Source organism: Pteronotus mesoamericanus, unplaced genomic scaffold (assembly GCF_021234165.1).
Source record: "Pteronotus mesoamericanus isolate MK-2021 breed Mesoamerican mustached bat unplaced genomic scaffold, CSHL_Meso_final contig_130, whole genome shotgun sequence".
NCBI classification, from domain to species: domain Eukaryota; kingdom Metazoa; phylum Chordata; class Mammalia; order Chiroptera; family Mormoopidae; genus Pteronotus; species Pteronotus mesoamericanus.
In genome coordinates, this window is record NW_026555060.1 from 30,718,489 (window position 1) to 30,746,363 (window position 27,875).

Sequence of the window (27,875 nt, forward strand, 5' to 3'; positions counted from 1 at the left end):
GGCGGATGGGCATGGATGGACATGAATGGATAGTTATGGAGGGGTAGACATTGATGAATCAACAACGATGGATAGTATAATATGGATGGGTATTTGTATGCGTCTCTGATAATTTCTCAAAACTCATTTTAATTTGAGCACTGACACTGATATTCTGGTTAAGGTTGCCATGTAAATATATGACATTCATTTACCTGAAATGATTCACTATCTTATATTGTATTAGAAACATTAATTTTTTATCTCACATTTATCTGAAATCATTTATTTACCTGAAATTCAAACTTGACATATCATATTTAGATTTGTTAAAGATGGTATACATTAATTCTTGATGTACCACCTTCACAGAACAGGCTGCCCAGAATACCCTATTGGTCCCTAAGCAAAAACTCAGTTCTCTTAAAAGGGTCTTAAACCCAGTGGCCTATGGCAGCCAAACAGTGAGTGCTATAAACAGCCATTATCTTTTGACCCCCTGATCATCTTCATTAGTCAAGATAAATGAGAAAAAAAATAGGCAAGAGAACACCCAATAGTGACAATGCGAAGAGCCAAGCAAGATCTTTCCAAATATGTATCACAGAACATAAGTGTCTTTCATCTCTGCTCCCAACTCTATCCTGACCTCTCCTCCTCTACCTCTGACCATGGTTAGTCCTATGCTTTCCCATTGCTCTTGTCATGCTTATCAGAAATTGTGTGATCTAGTCCCTGCTTCTCTCTTGAACCATTTGCCTCTTCCTGCCCCATCACTCTGTGCACTACCGCCACCCTGGACTTGTTGAGTTCTTCCCACATACCAGGCTGCTTCCTACCACAGGATCTTTGCACAGGCTCTTGCTTCTGCCTAGAAACCTTCTCTTCCTCTTCCTCCCTCCTCCCATTACTTAATTAACTCTTAGTCATAGTCATCCTTCATCTCATCTCGAAAATCACTTCAGGAAGGAAGCTGTCCCTATCTAACTTTGCAGATTAGGTCAAGTCCCTTTGTTCTAAGTTATTAAAAGTATTGTGTGCTTTTTCTTCCCTGCACTTATAATATTGGGTTGTACCAAAAGTCCCTTTGGTTTTTTTCCATAAGATGGCTCTAGTAGCACTTACTTGTCTTTAACTTCATTATAAACAGATTTGTTAGATTGTATTGTGACAGCTGTCATATCATCGTGCATTTTTTTTTAAAAAAACTTGCCAAAATTGGTGAATTTTTGCGTAGCCATTTTAATATTGAAGATGGAAAAAAGTATGCAACATTTTCAGCATATTATGCTTTATTATTTCAAGAAAGGTAAAAATGCAACTGAAATGCAAAGAAAAAGATGTATGCAGTATATGGAGAAGGTGCTGTGAATGATCAAATGTGTCAAAAGTGATTTGCAAAGTTTCATGGGGAGATTTCTTGCTGGACAATGCTCCATGGTTGGGTAGACCAGCTGAAGTTAATAGTGATCAAATTGAGACATTAACTGAGAACAATCAACGTTGTGCCATGTAGGAAAGAGCCGACATACACGAAATATCTAAATCAGTAAAGTTATTGGTGAAAATGAAAAGTGTGGATTTTATTTTACGGAAAAAAAGCACAGGAACTTTTGGGCCAACCCAATAGTGACATTTTATTTAGTTTTTGTGATTATTTGTTTAATGTGCATATCTACTATAATCAAAACTCCATGAGGGCCAGGCACTGTGTATCTTTTTATTATCAGTCTGTTCCTAGAACCTAGAAAAGTTCCTGCCAAAATAAAAACAACTGGACACTCCATAAATATTCATTGAATGGTAAGTGAAAGCCTCCAGGCTTGCTAACAACTTACCCCAAAGGAGACAAAGAGCCACTCCTGACTTGGCAGATTGACTCACTCCAAGTGGGCAAAAGGAAGCATGTCAAAATCCAATTTCTTCTTCTTCTTCCACTAAAATCCAAAGAAGTGCGTATAATCCTCACATTACACCACATATGACATGGCACATGACTACAATTATAATGTTTGTGTGGCACAATGTGCAAATTTTAGAGGCATGTAAGTGGTGTATAGTATAGGACATATAGGAAAAGTTAATGCTTTATTACTGCTTTCATGGAGTGAAAGTTAAGGCGTCTGTCCTGTCATTTAACCTAAATTTTCTTCCAGCTGAAAATTTCCAAACTTCCAGGTCCGTAGGGATTGTCACTCCTCCATGGGCCTCCTCGGCATCACTTTCTCCCAGGTTTTCTCAGTTTATGCCCTTCACTGGATCCTCTTCTCTACCAGGCCCAGGACCTCTTTTCTCTTCAATCTAAGTTATTACAGAAATGTTCAAATACACACAAAAGTAAAAAGACCAACATCCATCATCCAGCTTCAACAAATATCAACACGTGGCTGATTTTGTTTCATTTTATACCCTGCCCCTGCTTTCCTTCCCCACACGATTAGATTATTTTCAAGCAAATCCCAAATATCTTACTTCATCCATAAATACTTCAGTATATGTTGGAAAAATATAGAGATCTCCCAGAGTGTCTTAAAAAGTTTTTAAAGAATTGGCTTGTTCAAATTAGGGTCCAAATAAGGGCTACACATCAGTTTAATTGTTGCATCACTTAAGTCTCTAAGCCACAGGTTCACTCTATTCTTTTTGCATTTTATTTATTGAGGAAAGAAGGTCATTTACCCTATAGAATTTCCCACATCCTAGATTTTATTAATTGCACCCCCCAAAATGTCACTTAACGCATTCCCTGCCCCCATGAGGGCCTGCCTATAAACTGGCAGTTAGATCTAGTGTCCTGATAGGATTTGGATATCACTTTTTGTGTAGCAAGTATATTTCAAAGGTAGTTCTATGTACTTCCTATTAGATCAGGAAGTTCACAGTGTCTTACTTTCTTTTTTTAATGTTAAAAATCAATCAGTGGTTTCAGGTGGTGCCAGCTTGATCAATACAGGATAAAGTGCCCCATCAGCTTTTTCGCCAACTACAGGAGTGGGTAAAGTAGGTTTACAGTTGTGAGGACAGAGAACATAAAGTTTATTCTTGTATTATTTACTTACTAATTATTATATTATTATTATTTATTATTAACCTACTTTTGTCCACCCTGTAGTTTTATCATTACACCACTGATAATTACCCAGCTCTACTATTTCATAAAAGGTTTCAAAATGGTGATGTTCTAATTCCATCATTCCTTCTGAACTTATTTGCTGGATTTTTCCATAAAGAAGACATTTCCCTAATCAACTCTTTGGTTACTGTGAGTATAGTTCATACAGGAAAACAGAATAAATGCTTGATTTCACTCCCTTTATTTTACTGGTTTTCAGAATAATCATAGGTAACGGACTCCTCCAAAAGAAAATAAATGAGTTTGAAAATGATCATGAATTCTTGGATTAATACATGTGTATGTGTTTCAACCCACTGAAGTCATTATTCTTTGTGATGCTCAGTTTGTCCCATTTTTAGCCAGTGGGACCTTCTGAGCCCTTTTGATAGGATCCAGTAGTTTTTCCTTGCTAACCTGACAAGATGTGCTTGGCTCCCCTTGTAGAGCTCCTGACCCAAATCTGGATCAGCTATTCTTCCAAGGATGCATGGTCACTTGCACGTTCTTATCCACCTATGGTTTCAATTTCCCCATTCGATGACCAGAAGCACTTCAAATGGAACACTCCTGTGAAGGGGCCTAGAAAACGCCATGGTAACATAAAAGCTATTTTTAGCTGAAGGCATTTGAGTTCCTGAAATCCATTGTCTAAAAAGCTTAGCATCCTAAAAGAACTAAACTGTCATAAATCTCCTCCAGGAGAGCAACTCTAATCCTCTCAGAGACCAGTTGGAGACAGGTCAGAACCACCTGACACTGTCACAAAATTATCATATCTCCCGCCAGTGCTCTTCCAGGACCATTTACCTCCCCAGGAAAAAGATTACTGTTTTATGTTTAAATGTTTAAATTGTTTCCCCATAAGTACCCTTCTTTCCCTCTCCTTCACCTTTTAAGGTGGTATATAAATCCCAAAAGCAAACTGCCCTTTGAGTCATGTTTGTAAACTCCCATTCACTCATAATGATTAAAATTTGTTTTTGTTTTGGTTTTGTTTTTTTGTCAGTTTGAGTTTAATTTGCAGACCCCCAAATACTGAACCTATGAGTTTTTGTTCTCCAACATTGTTCTGATTTTCATCCTATATTACAGATCTGTACACATAGCAAGTGACTGGATATTGTCATCTTTACAGCCACTAGGTACATTTCAAACTCAGCTTGTCCAGATATGAACTCACCCTCTTCCACCCACACTTACTCTTTCTATTCTTTATTATGTTTTTTGTCAATATTTGGGTATCAGTGCTTGGAGTCAGGTCAGAGCAAGCCTCTGTTAGAAACACAGATTTTGCCCACACCATCATGAAGTGGTCCTCCGCAAGTTCTGGCTAGACCACCCTTCTAACAGTACAGCATAATCCTGGGCTTTGCAACATTCATGAAATGTGTGATGAGTCCAAAACCTGCTGAAAACTCTCAGTCAGCCGCATCCCTTAATTTGCATGAGGCTGTGAGAAATAACTTTGAAGAAGTCTGGCTGTCTGAGCAGGCCAGTGCAGAGCAGGGAGAGAACACAGCCTCTGGGTTATAAAGGTGTATTAGATCTTATTATGACACCAACCCAAGGAGAAGAGGCTGAGGTAGACAAGCCCAGTCAGCTCAGAGAAGCCCCTCTGCAAAAGCTGGTGTAGAAAGGAGAAAGGCACTCAAAGGCACAGGGCTTTGCAGGTGTGCTCAGCATGGACAGCAGCCCAGACACTAACCTGAGGCAGAACGATGCCACAGCTACGATGTGAAAGACAAATCAAGGGGAATGACTGAGCAAGGGGATTCCAGGTAAAGACTGGTCATCCTGACAGGCAATCAGATGGGGCCTTGGAGAACTGAGATTTTGATATATGTGACCTTGCATTCACTCATGGCTGAGTCCTGGGAAAGACTGGGTACAAAAGCAACACCATTCCTTCATCGCCCAAGCCAAGGCCCCTGCCCTCATCACCTCCATTTTCCAGACCCACACCCTGTCAGTGACCGGCTCTTACAATTCTAACTTCTCCTCTATAATGAAGAGCTCTCCCTTAGTCAAAATCTCTCTCCTGGATTACTGCACTGCCTCCTCGCTGATCCTTCTGAATTTAGTCTCACTCCCTTTCAAGTCGTCCTCTTTTGCAGAGTACTCCAAACATTTTTTTTTATTTTGCCCGCCCCAAAATATATTTATATGTACGTACAAATGGAAAATGTCCTACTGAACCAAAATTTAGGTATATTGTAAAATGCGTATGAGAGAAATTAAAAGAGAATGAAAAAAAAGGAATGAATTGATGTGCTGATTTCTACCAGTTAATTCTTACCAACTTTGCCTAAAAAGTATGCAAAGTTACTGAAGGGGCTTTGGATGGGCGTGCAGTTGATGTCTTAATTAGACCAGACTGGATTACTAAACCTTGAAAGTAACCCTGAATTATCTAAAAAGAGACTATTCTTAGGGCTGAAGGAAACAGGAAAGGGATGAATTAAGGAATCTGTCCAAGATGTCATCTGTGATGGCAGAGACTGAAGAAGAATAAATTAACATCCTGGTCTTCCTCCATTTAAGTTCAGTCTGTCTAATATATTCTGTCCACAGCCAAACAAAATCTTTCTGGCTGAATTTTTCATTTCTTACCTGGTCGGGGGATAAAAGATGGAATTGGGTAGCAACACAATCCTCTAGGTTTGCTTAGGTGGCAACTCTTCAAGTCAGACATAGGCATTAGAGGTACAAAAGCAAAGGACAAGGGTATTCTTGTGTCAGGCTCCTGCTGCCTGGCAGTGGTCCCACAAGACAACAAATAGCTTCTACAAGGTAAAGATGGTTCTTGCAGGACCAAAAACCAGATCAGCTGACCTCAAGCCTGGCTCTAAAATAGATTTACAGGCGTCATTTAAGATGTAGGTTTGCTTTTCCTGTTTTCCCATCAAAGCAAATCAGCCTTTAAAAAAACAACAGAAAAAAAAAAAGCATTCCAAATGACCAAAGGTTAGAAAAATTGTCTGCAAGTACTTTGAATTCTTTGCCACCCCCGATTTCTTTCACAACAGAGTATAGTTCATCGGGGAGGTTATTAGCATGGGGGTTGACAGTATAAATGGCAAACAGGATGTGCCCCCACTGAGGGCCCCTGCTTTGCTGCAATCTACTGGAACTAATTGGTCTTGTGGGGTTCTGGGTGTTTTTTTCCCCTTTTGCTTCCGTCGTTTTTTTTTTTTTTACTTAAGGGCCTCAGATGGGCAGACATGGAGAGAGCTTCTCATTTGCATAGAAGTTGGCCAGCAAGGGTGAGCTGAGGACACACTGAAATGCCTTCTTGGCAAAGGCAGGAAGTCAGCTGTAAGAAGCTACCACTTTTCAGACCTGGGTGGCTTTTTCTTTTCTCTCTCTCTCTGTCATTCATTTTGGAAGAAATTGTAAGTTTAATTTCAAAGAGAGCACAAAAACTTGGAGGAGAAAAATAGAAGGCAGTCAAATGCTTAAGGCTGGCCCAATAATTCTTGCCCCACTTTTTTTCTCTTTTCCTTTTTTTAAATTGAACTTATTAGGGTTACATTGGTTAATAAAACTATATAGGTTTCAGGTGTACAATTGTATAATACATCATCTGTGTATTGTATTGTGTGTTCACCACACTTTCCATCACCATTTGTCCCCCTTTACCCTCTGCCGCCTCCCCCAATCCCCATTTCCTCTGGTAATGATCACAGTATTTTCTATAAGATCTGGTGTTTTTTTTTCCTTAATGCCTCCACTTTTTTCACCCAGCCCCTTTAACCCCTCCCCTCTGACAGCTATGAGTCTGTTTCAATTCTGTTAGTTTATTTTGTTCATTAGATTCCACATAGGAGTGTAATTACATGGTACCTGTCTTTCTCTGACTGGCTCATTTCACTTAGCACAGTGCTCTCCAGGTCCATCCATGCTGTCACAGCCCCACTTTTTTTTTTCTTAATTAGATATACAAAGCCATCAAATGGAAAGAGGCCAGTGGTCCTTGGCCCCAGAGGATGGTTAGCAAGGATTAGCAGTGACAGTGCCCCAAGCACACCCTTTTCACACAGAGGAAAACTGGCTTCAAGGGGCTTAGCACCCTCTCCAGCTACCTGGGCACATTCAAGTTTGAGTTTCTTTGTCATTCCGCCTGAGGGAAGCCTGTTTTAAGGAACACTGCATGTATAGGTGAGAGGTCTGAGCAGAATGAGCCCACACAGGAAAATGGCTACATCATTTCAAAGCAAACTGGTTCTTTCTCACTGACTTTCAGATGTGGTTCAATTCTCCCCAATTTTTTCTCGATTTGAATCTCCCTCCCATATAATACCTGCTTCCCACTGTGTAATATGCAGCCCTGCAGTCTGGTATCAGAGACACAAATGAGCAACCGTGCTCTGATATGGGTGGCAAAAGGCAGGCAGGAAGACATTGACAGACACTATAGAGGTGGGCGAACATAGGTTTACACTTGTGAGTACACGAAACACAGTTAATAAAGCTGCTGTAATCATTATAACCTGCATGTCGTTTTTATATGAACAAGTATAAACCTAATTTTGCCCACCCCTCTATATTTCTATGGGTGGTATCTGGCCAAGATTCATGTAATTTCTCGAGGATAAAAAGCAAAGGATTCTTCCCCAACATAAGCAGCAAAAATGCATGAGTGTATTTATATGCTGGCTGGTTACAAGGAACAAAAAAATAGTGGGAAATTACAACATTAAGTTGCAATAAGATATATGGTAATATTTAGACATGCATGTAAACTTTTATGAGAGTGTTTCATCATGTTTATAACAATCCTGAACTTTACGTTGTTCCTGCGCAGAGTACAACAGGCCTCGCACACTAGTATCCCAGACTGCTAAAGAACTCCAAATTATTGAATCAGATGGTTTTCACAAGTTCCTGACTTTCCTGACAATCATATGCCCACTGAGTCACAGTTCTAGGAATATCCTCATCCCACAAGTTGTCATTTCAACTTTCATTACTATTTACTCCCATACCAAATTAACATATGTATTTCTAGCAAAGAAGTATTGTTTAATCCCCTGAAAAGTATTACAGGGTTTGCTAGTCCCCTCACCCTGTGACAACCTAAATGAACAACCCAAGACATCACCTGGACAGAGCATGTACTGTGTGACAAAGCATGTAAATTGTGCCATAGAAATTAAAATAACTATGTATTATGGTCACTTGGATTGGCTTGAACATCAAAACCAAAATACTACACCCTCTGAAGGGCCAAGAGTACGTGCTAACCTATGAAGTAGAACCAATTCATAATTCAGACACCTGGCAAAGGACCGGCATCTAAGAAAGGGAGGAGTCCACCTGGTTTTCTTCTACATGGTCGTATCTGGGGAAGACATAATGTGAAAGGTGGATATATTTGAATTGATGGAACAAGTCATAATCTAGCAGGGGTCCACTTCTAAGGACCGTGGAGATTAGCATTTCATTGGTCTTTGCCACTAAAATGATTTCCTCTTATCCAATTTATCTGATGACTTTTAACATCACACCTTTTTTTTTTACTGGGCTTTTTGAGGATATTTTTAGAGGGCAGGGTACATAAGGATAGGTTGTGCACACTTCTATATTTAAGGCCACCAAACAAATGTTTTTATAAAATCTGTTTTGTGTCTGTGCAATCAATGCGTGTTGGCTGGGATGAGTTCTCTGTCCACTTGCCATGCAGCCATATCAGCCACTTCAAGTCAACCTAGAAAAGTGGTTCAGCGTGTAGGGTTCTCTAGAATCAGGCAACATCCAGATCTTTTTTTTTTAAACTCTTACCTGATTTTAATTTTTATTGTTTATCTTATTACAGTTGTCCCAATTTTTCCCCTTTTGCCCCCTTCCACCCAGCGAACTCCTCTCTCCCACAGTAAATCCCCTCTTCACCATCCATGTACATGAGTCATTCATACATGTTCTTTGACTATATCCTCCTCCTTTCTTCCTCTATTCCCCCCTCTCTCCTCCAGCTATCAGTCTGTTCCATGTTTCCATGTCTCTGGTTCTATTTTTCTCATTAGTTTATTTTGTTCATTAGATTCCAGTTGTAAGTGAGGTCATATGGTATTTGTCTTTCACCACCTGGCTTATTTTGGTTAGCATAATGCTCTCCAGTTCCATGCATGCTGTTGCAAAAGGTAGGAGTTCCTGCTTTCTTTCTGCTGCATAGTATTCCATTGTATAAATGTATCACAGTTTTTCAACCCACTAGTCTACTAATGGGTCCTTGGGCTGCTTCCAACACTTGGCTATTGTAAATAGTGCTGCTATGAACATAGGGGATGCTTAAGTTCTTTTGAAATGGTGTTTCAGGATTCTTAGGGTATATTCCCAGTGCTGGAATCTCTGAGTCATAAGGTAGTTAAATTTTAAATTTTTTGAGGAAATTTCATACTGTTTTCCACAGTGGCTGCACCAGTCTGCATTCCCACCAACAGTGCACTAGGGTACCGTTTTTCTCCATATCTTCACCAGCACTTGTTGTTTGTTGATTTATTAATGACAGCCTTTCTGACCGGTGTGAGGTGATACCTCATTGTGGTTTTAAATTGCATCTCTCTGATGGCTAGTGGTGTGGAACATTTTTTCTTGTTTCTATGAGCCATCTGTATGTCCTCCTTGGAGAAGTGTCTATTCAGGTCCTTTTCCCATTTTTTAATTGGATCGTTTGTCTTTGTGGTGTTGAGTTGTATGAGTCTTATGTAGTTTTTACATTACACCTTTGTCTGATGTATCATTGGCAAATATGTTCTCCCATGCAGTCAGTTCCCTTTTCATTTTCATGATGGTTTCTTTAGCTGTGCAGAAACTTTTTAATTTGATGTAGTCCCATTTGTTTATTCTTCCCTTTATTTTCCTTGCCCTAGGAGATAATATTGGCAAAAATATTGCTACGTGGGATGTCTGAAATTTTACTGCCTATGTTTTCCATTAGGACTTTGATGGTATCACGATTTATATTTAAGTTCTTTATCCATTTTGAGTTTATTCTGGTGTGTGGTATAAGTTGGTGGTCTAGTTTTATTTTTTTTGCAGGCACCAGTACAGTTCACCCAGCACCAGTAATTGAAGAGGCTCCATTGTATGCTCATGTCCCCTTTGTCAAATATTAATTGACCATAGGGACATGGGTTTCTTTCTTATCCTGCATTAAGCTCTTTGACCTTAGGCAAATTACTTAACTATTTTTAATGTCATTTCTTAACTTGTGGAATGGAGACAAAATACTTACCTCATGAGGTTCTTATGAGGATTATATACATAAAGTGTTTATCATAGTGCCTAAAACACCTGATACGTAGGTAGGTAGATAGATAGATAGATAGATGATAGATAGATAGATAGATAGATAGATAGATAGATAGATAGATAGATAGATAGACATTCAAATACTTTGGAAGAGAAGTGAGTTTATTTTTCAGAAACTCTTCCTGGAACAAGTCTTCCAATTACCCAAATTAAAAAAAAAAATAGTAAGTAGTTCTCAGCGTATCATGCTGTGAAGTATTAGTAATCTTAGGCTCCAACTTGACAATCTCTCTTTCAAGAATTCTCCTCATAATTTTTCTCATTATTCTTGATCAAATCCTTTCCTGTCCACATTTCAATTCTGTTTGGGGAAATAACACTCAGAGGATACAACAGAAGGACCTAATTTTTATTCCTTTCTTTGCTATACAATTTCACAGTGTGGTGAGGTATATTTATCCAACCTCATTTAACCACTATCTATGAAAAAGACATTATTTTTTAAATTCACTGGGGCAGTCATAAAGATAGGTCATTTTTGTACAGAGCCATTTGTTCCTTAAAACAAAAGAATATAGTCATTTTATGGCACAGTTGTCAATTAGCCTTCATGTCATTATAGGCTTGCACAGGCTTGTCCTCTCCTGGTCTTCTCCCTGCCCCCAAATCCTCCCTTGTATTTATGGTTAAACCAAATTTGACATGCTTTTGCTCTCATCAGCAATTTCACTTCTGGGATCTGAATCTAAATGATTTGGGACAAAACTCTTGATCTCCCGCCAGTTTCACAGGGTCATATGGTGATGAATAAGATAAAGAGGGGATTGGAGGCACCAAGGTGCTCCATAGACACTTTGCCTCACTGCCCACCTTCGTCACACTTTTTTCTCCTCTCCGGTAGGTAGGTGCTTTCGGAGCTCTTTGGAGGCAACCCTCTAGCAAGGTTCTGTTTGTAAAGCTTAACTTTACCTGAATGAGGCACCATCCCATAACTCTCTAAACTTGTCTTCCCACTCTCGTGGGAACGAAGGCATGGAATGGGAGGTGGGAACCGTGGCAAGGAAAGGGGCAGTCTTTGATCTTGCTCCTGGCTGGCATTTGTACCACTGGATTTTAATCAAAACAGGCTTCTGGTAGCAATGTCCTTTCCTTGGACCAACCTCAGAGCATGGCATGCCCTTATTATCCTTTTACAATTAGGAGGAAAAGACAATATTACCACGAATGAACAAGAAAGGAACCCCCACAACCCCAACTCCCATCATCCCCCTCCTTGTTTAGCCAGGAGGTCACAAGATAAAGCAGACACAATGCTGGCCCAGCAACCAGCCAGACTTGTCTCCTGTGTTTTTCTTTAATCAAAAAATTGAAGGAGCAAACTCCACTGCTGCAGTTCTCCTCCTCCCCGCAAGTCTGGAGCTCAACACTGACCCAATGGAACCAGGCTGGGTGGGAACAGAGCCAAGAGCGCGGTAGGCCGACCTGGTGACTCCATGGCCGAGAGGTACAGCTCCTTCGTGTTTCAGGCCATGCTTCATCCCCAGAATGTTCTCTGCAGAATCTCAGAGTTGCACAGACATATTATAATGAACCAGTATGGCACCAACACACCACCGGATTCAACTCATTATCTCCATCAGCACGCGTGTACCCTTGCTGTTGGCTTCTCCAGCTGGGTCTTGTTCATCATACTTTGGTCCTGCGTATACTCAAACCACAGATCCAGTGCCAAGCAGAAAGCAGAGTGATATGGATCCCGCATTGGTACAGTCTGCTGCCTCACCCAGTTTCTCATGCCCAGAAGGTTCTCAGGATGCAGCACCCCAGTATTTGGCATCTCCCTGCATTACTGAACTCCCAGTGCCCTTAGCTTAGTTCCAGGGACTTACATAGCCTGTTAATGGTTCCTCCATCTCCACCTATACCCCTCTCACCCACAGCGCAGGTCCTCTTCTCCCTACTCTGTTCTTGTGGACTTGGTAATTAAGACCCCCTCAACCCTCCAGGCTGCACCAAAACTGAGCTCCAAAACCTGGCCTAAATCCCTGGGCTTCACAGCCTGTCCACCAGTTCACAACCTCCCAAGCCATGCGGCACCTTCAGCTGAGCTCCTTCTTCACCTACTGTCTCTGCCACCATTGTTCTCACCAGCAGACACCCACTCCTCAGTTTAGACACCATTATAGATTATTATGGCCACTTTCCCATTCCAAGTTTGGAAAGGTAAATTCTCCTCAACTGAAACACCAATTTTTACAAACCCTTGCTGTTATAAAGTTGTTATATATTCAGAAAAAGCTTGTTATATATTACTCCCTAACTAGCTCCTCATTTATCCATGTCCCAGAAATGCAAAGTAACTGTAAGCTCCAAAATAAGTCCCGAGAGAGAGAAAAAAAATTCCCACTACCTATAAGCACATGGTAAAGTAGCTGACATTTTTATGACCATTATAGTATGAGACTAGCATTGTATCTCACGTAAAGATGAGAGTGCTTGCCCTCTGGGTTAGTTCACTATTTTGTCTACTAATATCTTAGTCAGACTAGTTGAACAAAAAGGCGGGGAGGGTGTATTCAAGCACAAACAGATGAAAACACGAAGACACTTTATACTCTGAGGTAGATTATGGCTCTAGCTACTCTACACCCTTCTTCTCGCCATCATAATTGATATTTTTTTCTCTTTCCTTCTCATATTCAGCCTCTCCAAAGAAAGAGGAATTGCTAAATTTGATTTAGTAACACATGGTACTTGGAGCCTGCTTGGGCTCCAGCCCCGACCCCTTCTCCAGTCACTCAGCCCACAGATTCCGTTTCGCAACTGGGAGACTCAGAGGTCCATGTGACTGGCAGGCACTAAGGCTTCAAAGTCTTCCCTGTGCACTTGATTCCTTTTTTTATTTGCTTTCTAAGCACTGGTGATTCTCATTCAAGTGCTCACATCCCTTAAAGAGAAAAGCAAGCCAATTCACTGGATTTTAAGTTCAACCTGTCAGGTCTGATGTAGGCTCATTGCATTTCTTGGACTGCATTTTCTTCTCACTGGTCTACACTCTTGGCTTAGGCAATCTCATCTGATCCTGTGGTTTTCAACAGTATCTGCCTTCTGTCATCTCCCAGTTCCTACCTATTACATCCTCCTGAGCTCCAGGAGGATGGGTGAGCTTCTCCTATTGGTGCTTGTATATCCAATCCCTAACTGGCAGCTGCACTTGGATCTCTCACAGTCCTCTCAAACATAGTGTATATAAACCTGAACATTTGAAGCCTCCGGCCAATTCCTCACCTCCCTTCACTTGCAATATATACCACCTCCAGTGTTTGCCATTTCAATATGGTATTTTGAATCTCTCATTGCTCATGCCAGACACAAGGGTGGTACCATCCCTGACACTTCCCTCCCTCTCTTTCTCACCACCAACCCCATCTAGTGCATCATCTAGTCCAGTGGAGTCAGCCTTGAAAATGAATTGAGAATCCATCCACTGCTCCTTGTCTCCATTGCTCCATGCTGATTCAAGCTGCTCTTCTCTCTTACCAGGACTATGCAAGAGCCTGGGCGTCAGTCTCTCTTGCTCCCTATTTTGCTTCCCATCCCCAACTCCCTATGCAGCAACCATAACATTTTTATTGTGGTAAAATATATGTAACAAAAATTTACCGTTTTAACCATTTTTAAGTGTACAGTCAGTGGCATGAGTACATTGTTGTACAACCATCACCACCACCCATAGCCATAACTTTTTCACTTTCCCAACTGAAACTCTGTACCTATTAAATAATAATAACACCATATTCTCCTACCAACCCACCCGCAGCCACTGGTAACCACCATTCTACTTTCTGCTTCTACAAATTTGACTACTCTAGAAACTTCATATAAGTATAATCATACAGTGTTTTTCCTCATATCTGGTTTTGTTTATTTAACATAATGTTTTTAAGGTTCACCCATGGTATAGCATATGTCTGAATTTTATTTATTTTTAAGGCTAAATAATACTGCATTAGACATATATACCACATTTTATTTATCCTTTCATCTGGTGATGAACATGTGAGTTGCTTCCACCTTTTGGCAATTGAGAATAATGCTGATATGAACATGGATGTACAAATATCTGTTTAAGTCCTTGCTTTCAATTCTTTTGGGTGTAAATCCAGAAGAATTGCTAGACTGGTGGTAATACTGCGTTTAATTTTTTGAGGAATCATAGCAGACTTAAAGACATTAGATGGATTGCTTTTTTCCTTAAAGTCCTTTGATGACTTCCCATTGCACCTGGTAAGCACCAAACAGATGTTCAAATTTTGCCTATCTGCCCTGGGTTTTCCCACCCTACCCCATTTCACTCAGCCCCATCCTTTCTTTCCCTGTCCCAGTCTCTCTGATCATCTTGCCACCTCTCAAGGACACAAAGCTCATCCCTGTTTCACCACCCTCATACAGCCATTCCCTGGGCCTGAATTGTCTTTCTCTACTCCTCTACTCTTCTCCAAGTCTCAGTTTAAATATCACACACTCAAGAAGTCTTCCCTGAGCTAGTCCTAGGCCTCTTCCCCAACACACCACCACCCACCCCACTATCTAATCCTGATCTCTCAGTTCACTGGTATAGGGGATGTGAGGTCAAGGGTCCTGACTCTTGCTCTTATCCACAGCATCGAGCACATGGTTGAATGATTGCAGAACCTGTTACATTATAAGTTTTTGTTGTTATTTTTCTCGCTGTTGCTTTGGAGCAGAACTGAAGCCTGTCATAGTAACAGTGAGGCAGGACATGTCTTCATAAAATGATGGTTGAGCTTCTCCTATTGGTACTTGTATATGCCATGCCATCTGTTATGGACTGAACATTGTGTTCCTCCAAAATTCATTCGTTAAAGCCTTTGTCCTCAGTGTGATGGTATTTGGAGAGGGATCTTTGGGAGGTGTTTTGGTCACAAGGGCAGGACCCTGATCTGATGGGATCAGTGCCCTTATAAGAAGAAACACCAAAGAGCGCTCTCCCTCTCTCTCTGTACACTAAGGAAAGGTTATGTGAGGACACAACAAGAAGATAAGCCACGAAGAGGCCTCTCACCAGAAACCGGCCATGCTGGACCCTGATCTTGAACTTCCAGCCCAAAACTGTGAGAAAATAAATGTCTGTTGTTTAAACCATCTATTGTATGGCATTTTTTATGGCAACCAGCGCAGATGAATATACCCGCTACCTCAAACCCATCATGTTACACTCAATTGGCGTAGCATGAGCATGTTATTTAGGCTTCCCTTCAGCACTGCTGTCATTCCAGCTCATAATAGAATTGGTTGTTCATATGCCTGTTTCTATCACCAGATTTAAACTACTAGTTGGGATAGGAACCACATGTGATTTGTTTTTTTTTTTTCTTTTTCCTCTCTCCTGTTGTTTACCCAATCCAGAGCCATACACTTAGGAGGCGTGTTTTTAAAGTTGGTTGAAATGATCTGGTGGCTTGCTTTAAATACATCTCTAGCAATGTTACATTTATGAACATATTCTCTTCCCAAAAACAGTTTCACATCAACTCGGTTTCTCAAATGTTAGTAATTATCAAACATTCTAAATTGCTATCTAGCCATATTGCAATTAGAGCAAAATATGATGCACAGTTATGCTAACTAGTGAGTGATTTAAGTTACAGTTCTCTCTATATTTGTGAATGTTTTATCAACATTCAGACTGAGTACTTAAGTTATTTAAATGTCTCTATGTGTGTATACACAAATGTTAATAATAACTACTCTTTGCTGAGATCTTACATCTTGTAAACCCATAGTGCTGAGCTCCTATGCTATTCTAAGTGCTTTATATATAAAATATAAGTTAATCTTCACACAATCCTGTAATATAAGTATTTTTATTCAAGGTTTATGAAAGGAAAAATGGACTCTTGCAAAGATTGTGTAACTCCCTAAGGCTATCCAAGAGGTGAGTGGTAGCGCCAGGATTTGAACTCAGGCTAAGTTCAAGGCCTATACCCTTGCATACTTTCTGTGTAAGATTTTTCTTCCCTGAAATCTGGGCTAAGACCATTCCTCCTTCTGTGATGTATCCTCGGGGCAATGGAAAGCAAACATATCCTCTGAGTTGATCTGATTTCTCAAGCTGGGGAGGCCTCCCTGAGAACAGAAGTTTAGGGAAAATTTCAGGTCACCTAACAGTCACGGCAGGCTAGGTTGTGCTATAGTGAAAACAACCTCAAAATCCCAGTGGCTTACCACAACAAACAGTTTATTTCTAGCTCGCATTATGTCTGTTGCAGGCTCAGCTCCACATCCAGAACCCAAGCTGGTGGCAACATTGATCTGAAACATTGCCTATCTTCAGACAGAAGTAAAAGGGGGAGAGTGAAAAACCACAGTGATCTGATGGGCCAAAGTCACACGGCCAAGCCTGATATCATGGGGTGGGAATTAAAATACTTGCCCAGAAAGGAGCATCTACTACTCCAAACAATATTACAGTCTATCATGGAATTCTTTTTCACTGTGAAAGAAACAGATTATTTCAGTCTGGCAAGTACATTTTTGTTCTTTAATCCATAAATCCATAGCACTGCGCTACTTTTGCCAGAACACTATGGCAATTACTTGTTTTTAATTTTAAAAGATAAGATTTCATCTAAGAACTTAGAACTCAGAGAATACATATTTTAAGATGCATAAACAGAGGTCTTTTAATAAACAAACCACATGAATATAACAAAACTAATTGTTCAAAATTCAAATGTAGACTCTTCTATATATGCATGTTATATCTCCTGAATAATAATCATCAATTCAAAAATTAGAAATATTTTCATCACTAAATTTTGGCTTTCTATATTCTCTACAACTGTGTAATTCAGCATTCAGAGTATCTTTTTATTTCTCACAGTTCTGGTAGCTAGAAGTCTGAGATCAGGGTGCCAGTAGAGTCAGTGCCTAGTGAAGGCCTGCTTTATGGCTCTTAAACAGCCCTTTTCCATGTAACCTCATATAGCAGAAGGGACTCATTAGAGCTCTCTGGAGTCTCTTATATAAGGGCACTAATCTCATTTATGAGGGATCCATCCTCATGACCTAATCACCTCCCAAAGGCCCCACCTCCTAATACCATTACATTGGGCCTTAGGTTTCAACATGAGAATTTGGGGTATAAAAATACTTAGTCTATTGCAGTAGATAAAATTAACATTTAAGTGGATACACTGAATAAAGCAGATTATTCAGGCTCCCATCTGTTTGCCTCCCAGCTGGGACATGGGTCTTCTCCTGGTTTAGGACTTGGACTCAGAATAAAACTGTACCATTGGCTCTCCTGAGTCTCTAGCTTGCCAAGTGCAGATCTTGAGACTGCTCAGCCTTTATAATTGGCATGAGCCAAACGTTATAATATGTATATAAAATATTCCTTGTAATTAATATACATTCCTTATAGTTCATGTATATTTATATATGGATGTGTATGTGTATAAATACAAATTGGCTCTGTTTCTTTAGAGGACCCTGACTTGCACAAACAGATGAGAAAATCTTCTTGCTATACAGTTGGGAAAACTGTGGTTTAAATCAGGGACCTCAACCCCAGAGCCTTGGACCCTGTTAGGAACCAGGAGTGAGGGCAGCTGGCCTGAGCTCCACCTCCTATCTCCGCCCTTCCCAGCCCCCCATCCAGTCCACAGTAGGAAGTGAGCTGCAGTGAGCAAGTAAATGACCCCACCCCACCCTGCCATCTGTAGAAAAACCAGTTCCTAGTGCCAGAAAGGATGGGAACCAATTGTTTAAAGAAATGATCCTTTTCTTGAGTCATACAAGAAGCAAGGTTTCTGGATTCCAGCCTCTGGATTTACAGCTTGGACCCAACCAGCAGCTGGGCAACTTTGTTGTGCCACCTAAATTTGGCCAGCATCCCCTGTGACTCTAAGCCCAGCGTGGCACAGACCGGTGTGGGCTTTGTTGCCTGTGGTTGCCTCCATGAACCTGGCTCCGGGGAATCAATCAGAGGCCTGCCTTGCCCACACCAAGCGCAGGGGAGGGGCCTCTTCCTTCCAATTAGGTTGTGGCAGGCGTGAGGCATCAAGCTTGCAGATGGTTTGGCTCCTAGCAGGGGATTTTCAAGGACAAGGTCAGAGATTAGTCCAGTTGGCTCTCTCTGTGCCAGCCAAAATATTCTCAACTATAATTAAAACAAAAATGAAAAGAGCCAAACAAAATGTGCAGAGGCCAAAATTTCCATTCTTTAAACCTGATAATTTGTTTTAAGACCAAGGAATCAAACAAGGTCAAGAAAATAATTTTGTTCAATTGAAGTGACCCCATAAACTTTCTTCTTAGTGAAGGGTGTCTAATCTAGGCAGAAGCACAGGGTAGATTTCCTGGCCACCCTCTCTACACAGGTCCTGTGTGACGCTGGCCTGCAGGTACACAGGCTTAGATGACACACAGATGGCCAACAGGTCCATGAAAATGTGCTCAACACCACTAATCCTCAGAAAAATGCAAATCAAACCATTATAGTTAGTCATGTCTTTCAAATGTGAAGAATTTAAGTGTCAATATAAACATTCTCGTTCACTTCTATTTGTTTCTGAAATGATTGTATATTCATATATTAGCAAATGTATGTGGATTGATTTATTTGCATAAATTTATCTTTAAATTTACACCTTTCTGCACTTGGAAATATATATTTTATATATACATATGTATGATGAACTATCTCTTCATTTCTGTTAGGGTGGCTTTAATCAAAGACAAGAGAGAACAAGTATTGGTGAAGATGTGGAAAAAAGAGAATGTTGTGCACTGTTTCTGGGATTGGAAATTGGTAGAGCCACTATAAAAACCAGTATAAAGTTTGCTCAAATGATTAAAAATGTAGCTATCTTATGATCCAGCAATCCAACCTGTGTATTTATCCAAAGGAAATGAAATCAGTATCTCAACAAGATATTGCACCCTGATGTTCATTGCAGCATTGCTATTCACAATAGTCAAGACATGGAAGCAACCTAAGTGCCCCTTGATAGATAAATGGATAAAAAAGGGATATATATAGATATATATTATTATACATAATATACACATGCATATACATACAATGGGATACTATTTAACCATAAAAAATGAAAATACTGCCATTTGTAACAACATGAATGAACCTAAAGGATATTATGCTAATTGAAATAAACCAGACACAGAAGAACAAATACTCCATGGTCTTACTTATGTATAGAATCTAAACAGCCAAACTCAGAGAAACATAGGGGAGCATGGTGGTTGCCAGGGGCTGGAGGAAAAGGGAAATGAGAGATGTTGCTCAGAAAACACAAAGTTTCAGTTCTACAGGATGAAAATTTCTGGAGATCTAATGTACAGCAGGGTGACTACAGTTAACAATATTCATCATATACTTGAAATTTGCTAAGAGAATAGATCTTAAGTGATCACACCACAAAAATATAAAAGAAGATAATTATGTGAGGTGATAGATGTGTTAATTAGCTTGATGTTGGCAACCATTTCACAGTATATAAATATTTCAAACATCCCCTGGTACACCTTATATATATAAAATTTTTATTTGTCAACTATACCTTAATAAAGCTGGCAATAAACAAACAAACAAAAGAACCAGGCTCAGCCTGAAAGGCCTAGCTTTGTGATTTATGATCTTGATAAAGGAACTCATCACTCCTGGCCCTCAGGATCTTTTACTGGTAAAGGAATTTTAACAATACATAACTCATGCCACCCTTGCAAAAATTGAAATGAGATAATAGGTGTCAGGGTTTCTCAGATTTGGCATTATTGACATTTAGGCCAGATAATCCTTCATTAGGGGCTGCCCTGCACATTGTGGAATGTTTAGCAGTGTCCCTAGCTCCTACCCATTAAAGTAACATTCTCCCCAGTTGGTATGAACAAAAATGACTCAAGACAATGCCAAATGTCGCCTGGTGGGGACGGGGAGGTTGTCCCTGATTGAGAACCACTGCTATATATGAAGGTATTTTGTAAAATCATAAAACATTGCCCAGTTGTTAATGATTATTTTTTTAATTAAAACTCATTCTTTATTTTCTTAATTTTTCAATTGCTGTTTATATTCAATATTATTTCGTATTAGTTTCAGGTGTACAGCATAATGGTTAGACAATCATTTACTTACCAAGTATTCCCCCTGATATTTCCAGTACCAAACTAGTGCCATACATAGTCAATACAATACTATTAATTATAGGATTATCCTATGCTTTATTTACATCCCCATGACTATTTTGTAAGTCTTCAATCTCTTTGCCTTTTATACCCAGTCCACCAATGAAAATATGGAACACTTTACTAATTTGCATGGTATCCCTGCCCAGGCCATGCTAATCTTCTGGGTATTGTTCCAATTTTAGTATACATGCTGCCGAAGCAAGCACCAGTTGCTGATTATTACTAACATGCAATGATTTTAAAGTAACCACTTACAAATTTTTAAGTATATTTTATTGATTTTGCTATTGCAGTTGTCCCATTCTTTTTTTCTCCCCTTTATCCTCCTCCACCCAGTACCCCCATTCCCTCCAGCATTCCTCCCCTTAGTTCATGTCCATGGGATGTACATATAAATTCTCTGGCTTTTCCATTTCCTATACTATTCTTAACCTCCACCTGTCTATTTTGTGCCTACTAATTATGCCTCTTATTCCCTGTTCCTTTTCCCCCATTGTTTCCCCTCCCACTCCCCTCTGATCACCATTTCTGACTCTGTTCCTATTCTAGTTGTTTGCTTAGTTTTTGTTTTTGTTTTTTTAGGTTCAGTTGTTGGGAGTTGGGAGTTTGTTGTCATTTCACTGCTCATCATCTTGATCTTCTTTTTCTTATATAAGTCCCTTAACAATTCATATAAGGGCTTGGTGATGATGATGTCCTTTAACTTGACATTATCTGGGAAGCACTTTCTCTGCCCTTCCATTCTAAATGATAGTTTTGCTGGATAGAGTGATCTCAGATGTAGGTCCTTACCTTTCATGACTTTGAATAGTTCTTTCCAGTCCCTTCTTGCCTGCAAGGTTTCTTTTGAGAAATCAGCTGATAGTCTTATGGGAACTCATTCGTAGTTAACTCTCTTCTTTTCTCTTGCTGCTTTTAAGATTCTCTCCTTATCTTTAATCCTGGGTGATTTAATTATAATATGTCTTGGCATGCTCCTCTTTGAGTCCAACTTTTTTGGGACTCTCTGAGCCTCCTGGACTTGTATGTCTATTTCTTTCTCAGATTGGGGAAGTTTTCCTTCATTATTTTTTCAAATAAGTTTTCCATTTCTCGCTTTTCCTCTTCTCCTTCAAGCACCCCTATGATTTGGATATTGGAATGTTTAAAGCTGCCCTGGAAGTTCCTAAGCCTCTCCTCATTTTTTTGAATTCTCGTTTCTTCATTCTGTTCTGGGCAAATTTTTTTTTCTTCCTTTTATTCAAAATCATTGATCTGAGTTCCAGTCTCTTTCTCTTCACTGATGATTTCCTGTATATTTTGCTTTAATTCACTTTGCATAGCCTTCACTTCCTTTATTTTGCAGCTGTATTCAATCATTTCTGTGATCATCCTGATTACCAGTGTTTTGAACTAAGCATCTGATACATTGGCTATCTCCTCATCGCTTAGTTCTTTATCTGGAGTTTTGATCTGTTCTTTCATTTAGGCTATATTTCTTTGTCTCAGTACACCTATTATGTTGTAAGGGGCAGAGCCTTAGGTATTTGCCAGAGCAGGGCAATGCACTTCGATGTTGCATTGTGGTGCTGTATGTGGGGGAGGTGTCTGAGAGGGAACAGTGCTGGTTGCTCAGCTCTTGCTCTGTTTTCAAGAAACTGGCAATTTCTCCTGCTGCCACAACCCCCACAAGTTTATAAATCCAGAGGTCCTGAGGCCTTATCTTGCTCATGCTGGAAACCTGGGTTGGGTGGTCTGTCTCACTCCCCAGTTGTTCTCAGTTTATCAGCACGCAAATGTGGGACCACCTTGTCTGCCAGCCGCAGCCTTGCCACATGTCCTCTCCACCCTGGCTGCCTGTCTCCACCTCTCCTACCATTCTGGATAAATGTTTCTTTTTTAACTTCTTGGTTGTCAGACTTCCATACCGTTTGATTTTCTGGCAGTTCTGGTTGTTTTTGTCTTTAAATTGATTGTTTCCTTCTTTTGTTTTTGCAAGGAGGTGAAGTATATCTACTTACACCTTCATCTTGGCCAGAACCCACTTCCAAATATTGACTGGTTATGTTAATATATACAAAAGAGCAGTGGCACTGAAAATGTAAAAGCCACCAAGCTTCTCTATGGAAATGTACAATGGTTGTTGTGTGACAGGCTGAAGTCCTGGTTGTTTTATGTTTCTAACAAAGTTTGAGCACACAACAACTCTATTTAGAGAAAGCAGCCAAGTGGTCCCCAAGCATATGAGAAACAGGAGAGAGCCAGTGACCAAATGCACAAGGCTCTTCCCATCTTTGACTATGTAGTCACCGACTGTGTCCCCTTCATGTACTGGGACAGTTTCTTCATCTTTGTATGCCCTGTATCTGTCTTAGTCCATTTGCGCTGATGTAACACAGAATGGGTTGCTTAAAGAACAGGTATTTATTTCTCACAGTCTGGAGGCTAGAAGTCCAAGACCAAGGTGCCAGCAGATTGGGTGTCTGATGAGAGTATACTTCCTGGTTCATAGATGACCATGTTTTTGCTGTGTCCTCACATGGTGGAAAGAATGAAGGAGCTCTCTGGGGTCTTGTTTATAAGGCTGACAATGCCGTTCATGATGGCTCCACCCTCATGACCTAATCACCTCTCAAAGGCCCCACTTTCAAACACCATCACATTGGGGGTTAGGATTTCAACATATGGATTTGGGATTGGGGGTTGGGCACAAACATTCAATCCATAACAATATCTGACAATACCTGACAGATTAAATCTATTTAATAAATTATAAATTTGCATCAAACAGTAGTTCTCAGCCTTGCTGGCATAGCGGAATTACCTGGACTACTTGAAACATATTTACTGATACATGAGCCCTACCACCCCCCACCCCAAGATTCTGGTGGGGGACATGTCCTGGACATTTTAAGCTCCACTGATAAGACCTAATGTGGTCTATTATGTGAGGACTACTTGCATAGAAAGAATATAATACAGGTATTGCTCTGCTGCACAGAGGAACATAATCCAACAAAGGCTGGTTTCTGCCTGGGAAGCTGCTTTTCACTTGTCCTGTGTTCAAGCTGTCAATGGTTCTTTCTAACCTGTCCTATCTCATCTCATCAGCTTTTGGCAGGTACAGTCTCCAGCGCACACTTCCTTCTTCCTCTGTTTAAAATTCTCCTAAATGCATTTCTGGCTCCTTTGCCTTCTCTCAAGAGTCAGAGGCCACTCAGCCTCACATCAAATGTACTTCCTGGAGAAGTTCCAGAACCTCCATATAAAGATTTGTGATAAAGAGGAAAACGGAAGGCCAGTATGATAACCATGAGGGTGATGGAAAGCAGTCTCATTGCAGGGTCTTGTAAAAGGTTAAATTATCAATTAATTCCCAAATGTTGGCTGTAGTTAATAGTTATTCTTCTGGAGAACAGCACTTTCGGAATTTGTCATATCAGCAAAAGGGGATTCAGGCCTTAAAGAACATTCTCACATCCTTCAAAGCATATCAATGATTAGCTCTCTCCTCTACCAGTGTGGAGAGCTCTCTCTAACTCTCTTGGAGGTGGTGGGTGGAGTAGAAGAAAGTAAAAATTTCCAGAAGGAAAAACAGAAGAAAAGAAAGGGTTTGACTCCATGGCTTTAATTTTGCTGGGATGCCACATGCAGGACCAAGCAAAGGCCTCAGACTGCAGTTGGCCGGAGTGCTTGTATCTTGTGCTACTGCACCTTTCAGGAGCATGCACACAGGCTGGCTCTGTGATATTTAAGATGCTAATTTTATGCATGCTTCTTTTCCTGTTGATTTTTGGTGGCATTAAGGAACCCAGAGATGAGTAACTATCCACTATGCCCTTAAAGAAAAAGTTGAAAGAAAAACTAAGATCTTCCTAGTGTCTTATATGCTACTCTGCAGACAGGGGACACTTAATATTTATGCTCCTCATTTAGTGAAAGTTCTCAGCACAGATAAGTTATTAACTGAGGTTTTCAAAACTTCAGATTACTTAACATTGGGTGATAATTAACCTGAATGGAGGCATTCACTTATACTTTTTACATATGTAAAATTATCAAATCAAGAACAGAATCAAATTATGTCAAAGTTATTTCTCAATTGCTTGGGGAAGATTACTTTTCATCCCTCACACTTTCATGAATATGTTGTTGGTTTTAGTCAAGTTTGAGAAGAGCAGGCATGTGTGAGCGGGTTTGTAAAAATTTTACCCAGCATGGAGATCTTTGTTTAAACCATTGGCAAGATAGCAATCAGACACCACATTCTTGGTGAAAAGCCTCTTTTCCAGAGAGCGTGCACTCAAGAAGAAAATAAAACTTGAATTGCTATTCATAAAGCAGAATTTGAGAGACAGATGGAAGGAGAAGGTTCCATGGGAAAGGAAAGAGGGAAAGAAAGGGAAGGAATGACTTGCCAAAGTAAAGCTGGCTGTGGCTTAGAGTTCTTTCAGAAATGCCAGGAACCTTGGGAGTCAAACATTTTGCCCTGGGAGGAGACGCAGGGCAAAATGACAGTTCAATAACTGGAAATGCACTTCTCCAAGGCAGAGCCCACTTGGAAAGCATTAAAAGAGTGAGCTAAAGGCCTTCTCTCCTTTAGTGAATCGATTATGAGATCAGTGAGGAGTGCATAAAAATCTTAGGTAGCAGGATTCTGAATTCAGGTTTTGTGAACCTATAGAAGGTTCATGAATGAGTTCTACAGGGGACCTGTGAAAGTCCCCAAATTTAGGCTACAACTGAATTCAGAGTTCAGAAGAAGGGTTCTATGCCAGATTGGTCATACTTAGAAGACATTTTCACATTACAACCATTGTTCTGGGTAGACATTTTATTCTTCACTGAAGCACTATTTAGTTGACCACAGCAAGTACTTTTTTGAGATATCCAATCTTTCTTCATGTTTTAAAGTACCTGATAAATGTTACAATATAGGTGGTTAAGTAACATGTCTGTAAATGTCTTTTTGTTAAAATCCATTAAAAATATTGCCTTTTGGAAATGGAACGGGCAAACAGCCACCTTAGAGGGGCACGTTGCATCATGCCCTGGTTTGAGGGAAGATGGATGAGAAGGACGTGCAAAGGGCACTATGCCAATGTGTCCATGGTGAGGCAAGACTAACCACTGTCCCATAGGCCTGCATTTTGTTTTTCTTTGCTGTGCATATAGTGTATATCATGGACAAACGAGGTCTAATTTTACAGTACCTAGTCTTTCTAGATGTTAAAGAGATTACCAGTGGTTGACAAAAGTAGAATTAGTAAGCTATTTTGTACATTTTGTGTGAAAATTCATGGGAAAGACTGTCTTCTAAAAAATGACCTGCAGAAATTGTTAAAATCCTCTCTAGGAATTGCTGACACGTATAGTTGCCCACTGGGTTGATAGCCAACAGAAGGGGAGGGTATCTAGGCCAGAACGGTCGTGTCTAGAAGACATTTTCAGGATACAGTCTTTGTTCTATTACAGGTATGCGGTCTGTTCCATGCTCCTGTGGTCCTTATCTTAGGTCTTTATCTGAAACATCTAGTCTTTTTTAGGTATTTAGAATTGCACAACCCATATAAAAATTAGGGAATGTAAAATAATACACTTCAGAGGTTTTTTTCCTGTTAATTCACTAGCCATGATTATCTTTTGAGGATGAATTTTTCCACTTAATGACTTGGATCAGTATACTGTCTGTAACAAGTTGGGGGTGAGGATGGGTCTATGCTCTTGAGTTTTTAGACAAATTCAGACTATCTAACCACTGTTCTGTGTATGCATTTTAGTTAACATCGGTGTCCATTAAAAAAAAAAAAAAAAACAAGTTCTAAGTGCCCATAGTATATTTAAAGCAGAAGTGGTAAAAAAAACCTTTTTATAAATGTCCTTTTGTTAGATTATAGAAAGGACCTTCATTAATCCACCTTTCAAATGGAGTCTTTTTATTATAAGTAATAGAAAAGAAGCACCTTAGACATGGAATTGGTAAGCCACTTTTGAACAGGACATATCAGGACTTGTTCATTGAGTTGGTGACAGAGGGACAGCAGGAAGGCCAAGGAAGGAATTATACACATGTGTTCATATTTATAACTTGATGATAACCACTGCTGCACATATGCTTCTCTTGTCTGTGCTATACACATACACTGTTAAATAAGTCAGCAGTAACATACCTTCTTGCTAATGTTTTAATAGAATGATCTGATCATTCCCTTAGAAGCATTATGCTCTATTTCTTTATTTCTCATTTTAAACTGATCATTAAGGACAGGCAGTATTTTAATTCAACTCTGTCAGCATCTTTATTCAGAGTCTTTCTGCCGTTTTTGTCTTTTAAAAAATTGTTGTCTCCACAAAACAGAGGATTACATTTCTTCCTCACAGAGTTGTTGGAGTGTATTCCTGGTTATCGAAAAACTCATGGCTTTGCCTGGGCTCACACCCCTCTTTCCGGGAGGTCTATACCCCAGATGTCTCTGTTCATCACTGTGTTACCCTTGCACAAGTTTTCTTCTCTTCTCTGGCATATCAAACCTCTCTCTAGATATTCTGGAAGGACTTATCATCCTGCAGGTCAAAGAGTAACTGGAAACCTTATTCAGCATGTTCCTGATGGACGACGTTGCAGGTGAGTCACAGTGAGGTCCCTGGTGGCACATCCTGAAGTACTGGAAATCCAGGTGTCACACATATACATAAACACACAGCTTTGGGACTTTGGTAAATATTCATGATGTGTGAAAAAACATGATATGAACTATGAGATCTTAACTGCACAACAGTATGTGTTCAATGGTGTGTATGTACATGCACAATAACTTAGAAAAAGAAGGTCAAATGTAAAACGTCTGATTAGGGATGATATCTGTGTTCTTCTCTGCATTCTTAATTTTTAGTAATGCACATTTATCTATTTTTGAAACTTTAAAAACAATATTTTAAAATTATATGCTGAAGCTCCTATGTGTATGTATATGTATGTATTTGTAAGAAGAAGATTCATTTTTACAGACTCAAATACATTGTGAACCACCCAAATTACTGTACTTTCTCCGTGTTCTTTTCTTTCCCTTTTTTTGTGATAAAATATATGAGGTAAAATTTACCATCTTGACCGTTTTTAAGCATACAGCTCCGTGGCAATAAAGACAATCACATTGTGCAACCGTCACCACCATCCATCTCCAGAACTTTTTCATCTTCCCCAACTGAATCTTTATACCGATTACACAATAACTCCCCATCTCACCCCCACCCACGTGTCAGAATATCCTTCCTTTTTAAATCTAAACAATATGCCGTTGTTATGGATATACCA

The 27,875-nt window shown here is 39.9% G+C and overlaps 1 non-coding gene across 1 annotated transcript; it reads right to left on the reverse strand.

Annotated features, from left to right (window-relative positions):
• Positions 1–20,682: 20,682 nt before the first annotated feature.
• LOC129087815 (U6 spliceosomal RNA) lies at positions 20,683–20,787 on the reverse strand. The gene has a single exon (XR_008530944.1). It is a non-coding gene; the product is annotated as a U6 spliceosomal RNA (small nuclear RNA).
• Positions 20,788–27,875: the final 7,088 nt, after the last annotated feature.